Consider the following 13,297-nt stretch of genomic DNA (forward strand, 5'->3'; position numbering starts at 1 on the left):
TGGCACTGTCAAATTTGTTTTCTTGTAGACTCCAGGTATAGACAGCTGCACAAGGGGTTGAATGACACACCAGGCAGGCGTCAAAAGTGGCACTGCAGGCGTCAAGCCAGATGGCAAGGTCTCATTCTGAGCTGATACCTCTTTGCAGAACGAGGTACGCAGTCTATTAGCCGGTAGAGGAGTTAAATAACGACAAGGTGTCCAGAAAAGATTTTTTTTGTGTGTCCTTAGTGCTCCAACTGAGGAGGCAATTTCGAGAGATCGTGATAGTTCGCGCCGCTGATGCACATTGAGAATGGCATCGACCAATATGAAAAACTTGAACCTGAATACCTTGGATCATACTTGGGCTTGCAATTTTTGGCTTGGTCAGGGTGGAGAATCTATATAGCAAGAAGCCTAGAAAAAAAAAGAGCTCCATGTAACTACAACACAGCACTCCCAGAAATTTACCATCCTTTCCGGCAAAGAACTTGAGAAGATGACGGATACCTGTTAGCCGCTTCTTCATGTACGCGACGTGAGCGCTCTACGAGATGTCGTTATCAAAAAGTAGACTTAGAAGCTTATGTGTGTTCCCATAGTGTGTAGTACGCCCACTGATTATGCCACGGACTTACACGTAAGCGCCACAGGTGCGCATTTCTCGTAAGAGATTTCGTGGCCTTGATGGCGAAAATAGTTTGTCGTTAGAGTCGTAGCCTTCTGGTGTGTTGCACGTACCTGAGGCCGTGTTATATCGGAGGCTCATATTCACATATCATCCGCATACATTGATAATTTAACTGTCCGTTGTAGGGGCTCAAGAAGAAGACGCGTTAAATGAAACGTACGGATGAGTAGACCGCTTTGGAGGACGTCGCGGCAGGTGTAACGCACTGTAGTAGGGCCATCCTCGGTGCTAACAAAGAAATATCTCAGGAAGAGATCAGAAGAGATAACTGGATATCCAGCTGAACATTCGACCACCACGTCTACCCCTTCCACAACGTCGATGATCACTTCGTATGTGGTTTTGTCCTAGCCCCTTTGACGTTGAGGAATAAAGCAGTGCAGAGGTGCTCACTGCCGCTTTTGTGCTCTCCGTACGTTACCAGGTCATGTATTGTCAATTGACGCACGGCCACACCGGAAACCTGCCAAGGTGTCAGAGTATACATTGTGGTACTCAGGATACCCCTCTAACCTTCAAGGATCATCCTCTCCATCATCTTGCCTATACAGCTGGCCAATGCTATCGGATGAAATGACGAGTGTTCCAAAGAGAATTTGCCAGGCTTCAGAATTGGAACTAGGTGACTACTCTTACAGCCTAGGGGAACCACGTCATCTCACCATGATTCATTGAGGATATCAAGTAAGATACTTTGTGCCTGTTCAGGAACATAGCGCTGGGCTCTGTATGAAATTCTACCAGGTCCTGGTGTTGTATGCATGCACAAAGCAAGTACCGCCTCGAGTTCATGGGCGCAAAATGGCAGGTCCATGCGGAGATCACACGGTGGCAGAGGGCTAATAGAAGTTTAGAATGGTGGGAACTGTCACTTGGCTGGACTTTCTCACACAGAAATATTCTTGAACAGCAATATATGGTCGCTGTTAAAGGAGGGCTAGATCCTTGAATGGGGACTGCTGAACGGGCGTCATTCGGAGGTCTCGTATCGTTCTCCATATTAAGGTAGAGTCTTGCGGGGGTCTAGCGAATCGCAGAAGGCTTTCTAACATTGTGACTTTAGCTTGTCTAATCGGTGTTGTATCTGCTTTTGTAAGCGTCTGAATGTCCTTACGTCTTCGATTGACTTCCTACGTATGTGCCTTCTTTCAGCATGAGGTCGGATTGCTCGAAGATGCTCCAAAGCAGAATGGAATTCAGTGAACTTAGAACAGCCCGTTAGTGCACGCGTGGTGTCGCGCACTGTAGCCTTGACATCTTGATTGCTTCTTCCAGGTTCATTGAGGTGTTTTGTAGGCACAAGTCTTTCAAGACAATCTAGAATATAAACCATTCAACTGTTTATTCGTGCCACACGAACTTCGAGATGTCAGTCCTCTGATCTTGACATACTTACGGATATGGCAACTCCCTTGTGTTTCAGTATCCGTGGACTATTCCACAGGCCTAACCAGATTTCACGATACGAAAGCCAAGTCAAGGCAACTGCTGTATCTTGAATCAAGTAAGAACGTAGAAATGTTGTCGTTCAAGAACCAAAGTTTGTTGCCACAGGTAAACAATATTAAACTTGTGCCTCTTGCGTTGATTTTTGAACTTCCCCAGTGTATGATGCGGGTTGAAGTCCCAGGTGATAACACACGGACCAGAACAAGATGAGCGTATGACTTGTAGTTTCGTGCAGTTAAAACGACTGCATAGAGATAAGCAAGTCCCCTCGACAGTTATAGTAAGTTTATTGTTCTTTATTGCTGGGCCTATGTATTGATTATCGTCATCAGGCGGCGCAGGCTGAAGAGTGTAAGTGAACAAACACCTTACTACCAGCCTTACTATATTAACCGAACGTTGACGTATCCTGGTATCCTGATTTAGTAAGGTAGAAATATGGGCGAGTTGGGAAAGATGCATATTATTAAGCAGCGCGAAAGCAACGGAAGACACAGAGTTGGAAGGACACGTGACGAGCGCTGTCTAACAAGCGAAATTTATTGAACAAAACGCTTGTAAGAGAAAACAAGAATAAACCAACTGCCTGTGCGCGCAGGGAATCTAAGGCACGTGGAAATAGTTACCCAGCAAGTGGGTTTCACAATCTAGCAAAACGACAGATGGCTCAAATATATAATCACAGTGCAGCCTTTCTATAAGTAAGGCTTCAGTAAGTTCACGTGCCCTTCTATCTTTGTACTTCACTATAATGTAACTTTTGTCGAAGAAATGTTTGCACCCAAACTTCAGTTGCTAGACAGCGCTCGTCCTGTGTCCTGCTAACTCGGTGTCTTCCGTTGTTCTCGCGCAACCCGCCGTGGTTGCTCAGTGTCTATGGTGTTGGGCTGCTGAGCATGAGGTCACGGGATCGAATCCCCGCCACGGCGGCTGCATTTCGATGGGGGCGATATGCGAAAACGCCCATGTACTTAGATTTAAGTGCACGTTAAAGAACCCCAGGTGGTCGAAATTTCCGGAGTCCCCCACTACGGCGTGCCTCATAATCAGAAAATTGTTTTGGCACGTAAAGCCCCATATTTTTTTTTGTTTTCGTGCTATTATTAAGTATGAATCCTGATTTAGTTTGACAGGTTCGGCTCGCAGATGACAATAATAGGGAACCTGTAGGCGTACACAAAGAGACGGAAATCCGCTATGCGTGATGTCAGTCCCCGGGCTTTCTACCGAAATATTGCTGATCTTTAGACCTCCCCTTGGAAATATAGAGCCATGGTTCTACTTAGGTTCTGCTAGTGCCAGACTTAGTGTGCACGCTACTTTCATTGTACTTCTGGCTGACGTTGCGTGCATGTTGTTCAACAACTCACGGATGGCATCCATTAAAGATCGCAGCAATGATATAACTTCCCGAGCCGTATGTCGCACTTCATTTGAAGGAGCATCTTACGGTACTGGTAGTGGAACGCGCTACAGCTCTTGTATATGTTGTGCATGTGGAAGCGAAGGCCATTCATTTGTACATAGAGATTTCCCAGCTTTCTGACACTCCGACTTCGCGTTTGCTTCTCTTGGAACTGCAGGTGGTGGTGTCTGTCGAAGAGGAGAAGCATTTTTTTGAAGATGTCGTATGCCTGCGTAAGGCCCGTCGGCGGCGACGTCATCTTCGTCGGTCGATCAACAGAGGCCTAGAGGCCTCTTTGTGATCTGAGTTGTCACCAACCATTTCTTTAGGGACAAAAAACTATTTCTTAATTTTTGGACAGTCATTAGAAGAGGCACTGGGAGAACCATGATGGCTGGGACAGTTCAAATTCGTTGCATGACAGCTGTCTTCTGGGTGAGCCTCGGCGCACCGGGAAAAGACTGCAGTGTTTTTGCTTACGTCCTTCACAGGGCCAATCTTCTCACAGTTACATATTGCAGCAATTTAGGAATAAGCTGTCTAACCTGGTAGTGGCACGCGCAAAGCCAAGCCAAGCAAAGCAAGCCAAGCCAAGCAAGCAAGCCAAGCAAGCAAGCAAAGCAAGCAAGCAAAGCAAAGCAAGCAAAGCAAAGTAAGCAAAGCAAAGCAAGCAAAGCAAAGCAAGCAAAGCAAAGCAAGCACAAGCAAAGCAAGCACAAGCAAAGCAAGCACAAACAAAGCAAGCAAGCACAAGCAAGCACAAGCAATGCAAAGCAAAGCAAAGCCAAGCAAGCAAACAAGCAAGTTTTATTTTCCAGGTTCAACTGAAGGGTTTTCTGGCGAAAAGCTGTATGAGCAGCTTGACTATGTCCAGAAAACCCCTGCAAGCAGTAGTACGCGAGTGGTACAGAAATCAGGCACACATATAATAGTTACAGTCAATAAAGAGAAAACATTCACCAGTTATACATACAGAATACATGTGTTCATAATTAAATAGGAATAATGTTCAGAATTAAATAGGAATAATCAAGGAAAACATAAAGAAGAGATAAAATCACATTTCAACAAAATATTGCCGCAGCTCAGCTTTGGTATATCCTATTGTGTGTTTAACGTGTTTAGAACATGGGGCAGGTTGTAAGACAATATTTGTAATTTACAGTTAGTGCGAAAACGTGGTATATTCCAAGGTTTGGAACCACGCTTGAACCCTATTCCCATACCACCTGTGTTACCAAGACGACAGACGCGTGCATTGACGGTGGTATCACTGGCTATCATGGACGTTTCTCATAGTGGAACTCTCTATTGGTGCGGCGGATCGGACCTTGATGTTACCCAGGTGCGTTACATGCTGCAGATTGCTTAGTGCACTGCTGTTCATAACACCAATCACCAGAACATTCTTCCTGGTGTTGGGTTTCACATCCTTGACCTCGTTCGGCGCTGAGTTTTCAAAAAAGTAAGACAGAGCTTGCTTGTTCAAGACATTGTGAGTGGCGTTATCCGGAACAATTAGAGTGGCATGAGACCAGCGTTGAGGCGCAGTTTTGATGGTCGACGTATTTGACTCCAAAGATGCGTTGATGATTCTTCATTTGGACTTGCGGGGCAGCACAGGCTTAAAACCTTCTTCCGAGGACTCATTAGCCGATGCGGAGTACAACGGGTTGTCCTCACTGTCACTTGACATGCTTCGTCGCATTTTCGATGCAGTCCCCGATGACGGACCAAAGCCAGTCATAGCCTTGGGAAGCCGCAGATTCATCGCCGCGATATAGGGAGCGGCAGCTCCCTATATCGCGCCTGGTATCCCCATATCCCTATATACTCGTAGTATCCGACGTAGACGAGTAGACGAGTAGACGAGATCGTAGACGAGTATCCCTATTCGCAACTCAAATCAACATTAGGGGGCGCTGCGAAGCCTGACCCGGTCTGGCTACACTGTGCAGTATGGCGGCTTTACGGAGGTCCCCGCGTACGCTTTCTTTGGTGAAAACTTTAGGTTTGTTGCACTGCGATGTTAATTCACGCTGTTTTGTGGGGGGAGAACGGGTAGTGGACGCCGAGCACGTCATTTTAGTCGGTACCAGTGGTACAAAGAGTAATCAAGTACAAGTGGTCGCGCGTGTGTGCAAACCTCCGGCGTGACAGCGGACCCGCACGAGATTGTGGTGAGAATCGCCGACGCATTCCGGGACCCATCGATCGTGGAGGCAAAGTGTTCGTGCACTGCTGGATTGTCGCAAAAGTGCAAGCACAACTCGGCTGTTTTTCCTGGCACCTTATTCTGGAACATTTGGTGTAGTTGTCAGTCCCTTTAATGTTTCATCTCTACATTGCGTTTCAATGCTGTTCATATTGCAAAGATCGTAGTAAAGTGAAATGTTCATGTGCGTGCACCGTTGTAAGCAGAAGAGATCCTATTATGTGCCGAACTGCAACTTAGCTTCACCTTGTGCTGTGGCGCTTGGGGTTACCTATCACAATACATATCCTGCTTTTTTTATTTTTTTGCCGACATGACTGTTCGTTTCCTATGGCTCATACGTTATTGTTTCACAATTTGTGCTCGAGCAACTGCGTGATATCAGTGGCGACTCAGGCAGAACTCATGGAACCAACTTTTGTTGTCTTTGTTAGTGCCCTTCTTAAAGGGGCCCTGAAACTGGCATGCCGCATAATATAGATACCACGACCACCACAAGCTCTGTTCGCAGGACGATCAGACAGCCGTGTGTATTTATTGGTCTCTGTAAGTGATGTAGCTCCAGGCGTCCATGTCGCGTTTAGAGAGTGCCACACATGCCTGAACCACAAGTAGCAATGGATAAAAGAAAAACTTGACCAGGACCTTGGTACCTTGCCATGCACCGTGTAGCTTCCAGCACACTAGCTGAGGCGAAAGGAGAAAGCAATGCATCAGTGCAATAACTACTAATTCCGCTTACAGTTCAATGATTCGAAAAATTTTTGCAGCAGGCGGTGTCCTTTTGTAGTGAGGTAACTATGATCAGTCAGAAGTGTTTCAGTGCCCCTTTAAGTGTTTGTTAAGTGCTTTAAGTGCATGTTAAACTTTTATGTTACTTACTTTCCATTTATTGATATGTTGATAGTAAGGACAGCTCTATATGCTCTCTGGAGGTCAATAATTATCATTCACTGATGTTAAGTCTGCACAAGTGTCTCCCCATGTTGTATTACCAGTGGTTTAGTTATGCTTCCCAGGACAGCCATTTGCACTGTATTCAACATACTGGGAAGAAGCATAAATTATGGTACATATACCAGCTGGGGTCATTTGAATCAAACCATTCTTTCAGAGTACTCAACTCTGGTGGCCAAACTTTTTAAATACTCATCGTATGCAGGTTTGACACTGTTCCATGTTACTTCTCATGTTCTGTTTGGCCAGATATACCCTCATATGCTAAAAAGTGCGACAAAAATGGGCTTGAGTAAAACGTATGAGGCAAGTACAGTGAACAAAATATTGAGTGCATGTGGTTTATTTTGTGAAAAAATACAAGTAAGGAAAGGGACAACAAACAGCCATTGAAGAATAACCACAACTCTATGCACACAGATCATAAGTGAACTGCAAATATCTCGGAACACCATAAGATGAAAACTTGCATCAGAATGCGTAGTGTAAATCAGCACTTCAATGAAGAATACAAGTTGCAAAAGAATGTGCATTGCTAATTTACAAAAAGTGTGTTGAAGTTGAAGTCTGCAGGTTTGGCCAATGCAAACAAGTGCAGCATGTAGATCACATGGCAACGACCGTGTCTGAAAAGTATGAAGTGGCTGAGTGGCATAAAAAATGCTGGATTTCCAAACAGAAGACCGCACTTACTCTCAAGGCCGCCACGCTTTGATGGAGCCAAGGTCACACGCACAAATGCCTCTATGCAATACAGGCTACTTGCAATATCGCCAGCCATGGCACGACTTCAGGTGAATCACCTAATGCCGAATATGCAAATGTGCCACTGGAATTCATCTTTTGGTGGCACAGCCACAGTTACTTTTAAAATTTCACACGTCAACTGAGCAGTCTCTGCAATTATGTTGCTACATGTAGTTAGAGAACAGTTAAAAAGGTGACTCAAGAATGCAGTGGAAATATGCTTCAATTTCACCAATGTCAATGCAATTGTTTTTACACATAACTAGTGCCATCCTGAAAGTGGATGAATTTTTGTGTAGCACGTCACACGAGCATTCAGAACATCGAATGATGGCAGGCCTGTGAATGTATTTACGTTGCTACTATTTATCGTGTTCACAAACTTCTGTGGAAAAGTACCCGATGTCACTTGGGCAGCCTTGCTTTCTGTAAGCCTTGTCCGTGAAGCCATTTCTAGTAGGAAATTTGCCACGTCTTTTTCTTCTCTTGAGTACTCTGCCATTAATGTCCGGAGGCCAGGTTGGCAAGCACATTCCTGTCACAAAACAAAAGCAAGAGTTGTAATGTCTGACATATCTGACGCGAAATGCAGCTTCTTTTTGTCATTCCAATAATGCACGTCAATGTATTAAATTCAATGTTGGAAGTAGGAAAGCCAGGCTTTTTGCATCAGTTAATTTGCACCCATCACACACCACAATCCTTTCACGAAGTTAATCCAGAAAACATGCTGCCGGCTAGGTAAAGACAGCTAGCACATCACAAATATATAGACAAAATAAATTGCCATATTTGCTATGTCCTTGTCCCTTATGGTGTTTGCAAGGCTTTGGTCCATGCTGTTAGGGGATGGGAAATCGTCTTGCAATGTCAGACAGAGTTCAGTTCAAGAAACCAGTGGTTAAGCAATGCGTGCACAAGTTGCAATTAATGTGCACCCATCACACACCACGTGCTACAATGCTTTTACGATGTAAATCCAGAAAGCATGCCACCGTCTAGGTAAAGACAGCTACCACAACACATACATATACAAAAAGAAATTACCATATTTCCTTTGTCACTTATTTGGTCCATGCTGTTGCGGTCTGGGGATGGGAGATCGTCCTGCAATGTCAGAGTTTAATCCCAAGGAATTAGTGGTGAAGCAATGTGTGCACAAGTTGCAGGCAGCCAATTTACCATGGTGGTCGTGCTGACAGGTGCATGGGGCAACACTTTGCTTCTAATGGGGAGGCAACAGTTTCTTTGCTTGATTCATTCTGTAATGCATTAAAAGGTGTTGACATCTATTGCATGCTTGTAGACATGGTGTATGTACCATAAGCATATAAGTGCTGCACCATGTAGTCAAATTAACTTACTCTGGCTGACCGATACACACGTCGGCGAAGTCTTGCCAGTGAAAGCTCTTTCATATGAGCATCCTTGTTCTCATCATAACATGACGTCCTTGGCAGGTTTTCAGTTGGTACTGCATTTTTTTCAGCCGCTGTCTTTGACATGCTACATCTGAAAAAATAAATGAATTGTTTATGCTTTATTGTGCCTCAATATGGGCTGCACCCAGAATTTTTTTCTTTTTACCTCAGAAACAAGGCCACATTATTTATAAAAAAACATTTGCAAGGAAATGAAGCACGGTTTGAGTGTGCAAGGCTGTGCAACGTTGTACACCGAATGTAGCATCTGCAAAACGTAGTTGAAAGCTGCTCATAACGCAAAGTATACAGGTGCAAACACCACCACATGACCGGAGTAGTTTTGCCACTGACTTGGGGATGATTTAATAACACAGATAAAGCTAGCTTAGGTACTAATACTGTACATACATATGCGACACGTCAGTAGATGGCGGACGCCGTAAATTTTCCTCGAAACTAGCAAACGCGTGTAAAATTGACATGTGGCTGTCGCGTAAGTGGCAAACTTCTGCAATGAACGTGATAGGCTCGCCGTTGGTGCGAAATACCAGTGTCATATGGCCACTCTTGAGCACGTCGGAGATTCTCAAGTGCAAGTGGCAAATTCGTAATCAGTCGCGCTGGGAAGTGCCCGCGTGCAGTGCGCCTGTGCTACAAGTTCATCCGCACCACGCATGATATTTATTCCGCTTTAGCATGCCACATACGTGGCACGTTTACACTCAACACTTCCCGAACTTGCTAGTACATCATTCTTAAACATTTGAATCTCCGACGCCCGTATAAGTTGCGCGAGACGTGCTGGGCATCAAAAGCCTCCCGAGTTACAGCCGGGTGTAGCCAACGAGCGCAGAGGTGACGTTGCTCGCAGAAACCGCTGTGAAGCGTCGAACATGAGCTCTAATTACAGCCAATGTGGTTAACGAGTGCAGAAGAGACGTTCCTCGGAGAAACCGCTGTGACAGGTCTCGAACCTGTGCTCGAATTTCGCGTTGCGGCTAACATATGCAGCAAATAATGCATAGCCCAATCGCCAGTGCCCGCAATGCGAAACGTGTTTACATAAGGTGACACAGCGACATGTATAATGGCCACGCACAATGGTCATGCATTAGGGTCGAGTTCACAAGTTCACAATAGTGTCTCACCTGGCAAGGAGAAATTATCCCGTGCAAAATGCCGTGAGCAAACAGTCACTGTAAGCGTCACAGCCTTGCCGATGCGGAGGTTAGCGATCCACCTGGTGCTGCGGCTTCAGCCTTTCCACTCGGAGGGAAGTGCGTGAACGGAAATATCGCTGTCCTTCCATCTCGCTGGCACGCACCGAGGAACACAGCAGAACTGCTTGGCCGTTCGCTTTTTCTTTGCTAGCAGCTTCATTCTTCCGTCCGCGACAGCAGCCTCTACGGCACGCACGGCGACTGGACCTCCGTATTTCGTTTCTCCCTACTGCCGTTAGGTGTCGCATTAATTGCTGGAGTTGCGAATATACTCGTCTGGCGAGTAAATAATCCTATAATATAGGGACACTAGTAGGATCTGACGCGCTAAGGAATCACTCCATTCATTAATAACTAACGCCCCGCTTGGCTTATGGGCTAAACGAAAGTTGCACTCGTATTCCTCATGCTGTTAAGGTAAATCATGTCTTTCTTTTTGCCGGTTACAGTGGGTTCAAATAATGCTTTCTTTCTGTGTGAAGCAGAAGTTTGGATTTCACTGTCTAGTGGCAGTTCGTTCCTTGTTATTCAATGAGTATTTTGTCGCAAAATGTGAATACTTTTGGCATACTTAATCTTTTTTACCTATACTATAATTATTTATTCTTCGCTTATGTTCTGCTTCCTATGACAATTTACTCCCATTGTTTGCTCACTCCTGCTTTGATGTCCTTTTGCTCATTTTACTGAAGATTAATAATTTTTTCTTTTACACTCCTGGTGTAGCCCTAAGATAGAGCTGCACTATATATAAATTTTAACGTTGGGACGTTACGAAGCGTGCGGTAACCATCACGTACTTGAAAAAAATATTTGAAATTAAAACAGCACGAAACCAAATGCTGTCCATTTATCCGTGCTAGTCAATGTGACAGAGAAAATGAATTGATAAACATCTTAAACAATTTTTAAGCTCTAAGGGCGCCATTCTGATCATCAGTTCGGTCAATCTCTGAACCGCCTTATCGCGTTAGTTGGCCGTAGCCAAACTGGCCTAGCAACGAAGCAACCTCATGCTAGCCTTGTTGCACACTGTTCGAAATATAGCGAGTGATGCCAAATACACCCGTTTCAATAAAGTCAAGTGTTCGACGAAAACTCGTCTGGCGAGGAAACATATTGGTGCCAAGAAACGTGCACTTGCCAAGAATACAAGAAAATTAAAGGACAGACGTTTTGGGCTCAGTACGGGTCCCTTGATCACAACGAAGATGTAAGCATGGGCGCGCGGCTATTTATAGGTGAGGTGGCTCAGCGTTCGGGTGTATATCTGGGTAAGATTACCCCGCGTTCTGTTTACCGTGCTTCTAGTTGAGTGGATGCAAAATTATTCTAAAGGCAAACGAGCAGATAAGTGTTTCTCTTTTGCGATGATGGTGGCCGAGTCCCAGTCAATGATGTGTCCGGTTAGTTCATGATGTTTCGCCAGGGCGTTCGCGGCTTTGTGGCCCTTGGTGACGTCATTCATGTTTTGGTTCAAGTGCCGTTTAAAATTTCCGCTCTCACCGATGTACGACACGTCACACTCCTTGCACGGTGTCTTGTACATCACGTTTTAATAAAACACCCAACGGGACTTCAATAGGTTTAAGTCAAATATAGCACTTTTATGGTATGTGCGATGACGAGAAGCCTAATTTCCATGTATCTTAGCCCCAAGAAGGAGATAACGAAAATTGGGAAGAAGAGCAACGAATAACTTAAGGCTAAAGAAAAATAAAGCGATCGGCTTGCACCACTTTTCCAAAAAAGACATAATCTAATAAAAAGAAACGTCGAAAGAGTGAACTGACTTTAACATTGTTAATTTTATAAACATAAGAATGTAATATACAGCTACCACGTTAACTAAGGGGGTACAGGAGCGGAGAAAATCGGCGAGGTGCCCGAAATGTAAAAAAAAAAAAAAAAATTGAAGCATTAGAAATCTCACAGGAGAGATTCCAAATAGAGGTTTCCTCTTATCAGGGGTTCCGTTCTCACGGAACTTCCCGTATCACTGCCACTGAATTACATGTGTAGTGAGTGGTAGTTTCCTAGCGACATCTGCGCATGACTACCCATGTGACTGATACGCGTGTTTCAGTGGTACAGAGAGATCCAGCCCTGCTATCTATAGGCCCAATGAGTGGCGCGTTGGGAACCGGGAAGGAACCGGGAACGGCTTCCGTGGGCTGCCCTGTTATCGCGCTGGCATGCCAACAGGCACTTCTTTTGATATCGTATAGAGAGCCCTTCATTTCAAACGCCTGTACAACGAACACATTCTTAGAAACCACACACCTTATTTTGTAGCAATCCACTTGAAAAGGTTGCGACGCTAAGCTTGTTGGCACTGCATCTTGCACAATGCACTTCGCGTATCGCAGCTCTCCTGCTGCGTGTGTTTCTGTGGCCTATGTCGCCTATGTCGCCCTTTCCTATGCTGCTCCCACCACAAGACACACTTCAATTTTCATTATACATGTTTCATCGCGTGGCATGGCATGATCCTGGTATTAAAAGCGGCATGCACGGCTCTATGCTATACAATGACAAAAGCCGAAGAGAATATAAAAAGAAATTTATCGTTAAAAAGTGATCGTTAGCTGATTAACAAACCAGGTGCCTTAGACGTGGTACCTTGTTGGTGTATAAGCGATTACAGGCAATTAAGCTATCTGGAACGGTCGTCAGTGAAATAACGTTTCATCTGGCACCAGCAGTGAGATAGCATCACGCAAGGCTCTAAGAACTCCAAAGTTTGGACCACTTAACTTCTCTATGGCACTCTCTCGTAGTTGTCTTAGCAGGGAAATAAAAAAACGGCGCTTTTTAAACATTGTCAATGCCAGCATCAAAGGCCAGTACCATCTGACGGATACATGTATCCGTCACACTGCAGTGTCATCGCTTCGTTATTAAGAAAGACGTGTAACAATGAAGCAACGGATCAATACTGAAGACCGGAACTTTGGGCTGCTACGTTCCGGCTACGCTGTGCTCGGGAACGGTTTGGCGTTGTCATGGAGGTCACGGCGCCCAGCGCCCAGCTGATATTGTGGTTACATACGTAGGAAGCGCGCCTGCAGGACCCAGTGCAAGAAGCATTGCGAACGATTCAACTTGCATGTCGCTCTTAAAAGCAGCAGAAACCATATTTAGGTAGATCCAGACATCGTTGACGTGGATCCAGGACGGCAACTAGCTGCAAAGACGGAAGAAGTT

This window comes from Dermacentor albipictus, chromosome 3 (assembly GCF_038994185.2).
Source record: "Dermacentor albipictus isolate Rhodes 1998 colony chromosome 3, USDA_Dalb.pri_finalv2, whole genome shotgun sequence".
Lineage (NCBI taxonomy): Eukaryota > Metazoa > Arthropoda > Arachnida > Ixodida > Ixodidae > Dermacentor > Dermacentor albipictus.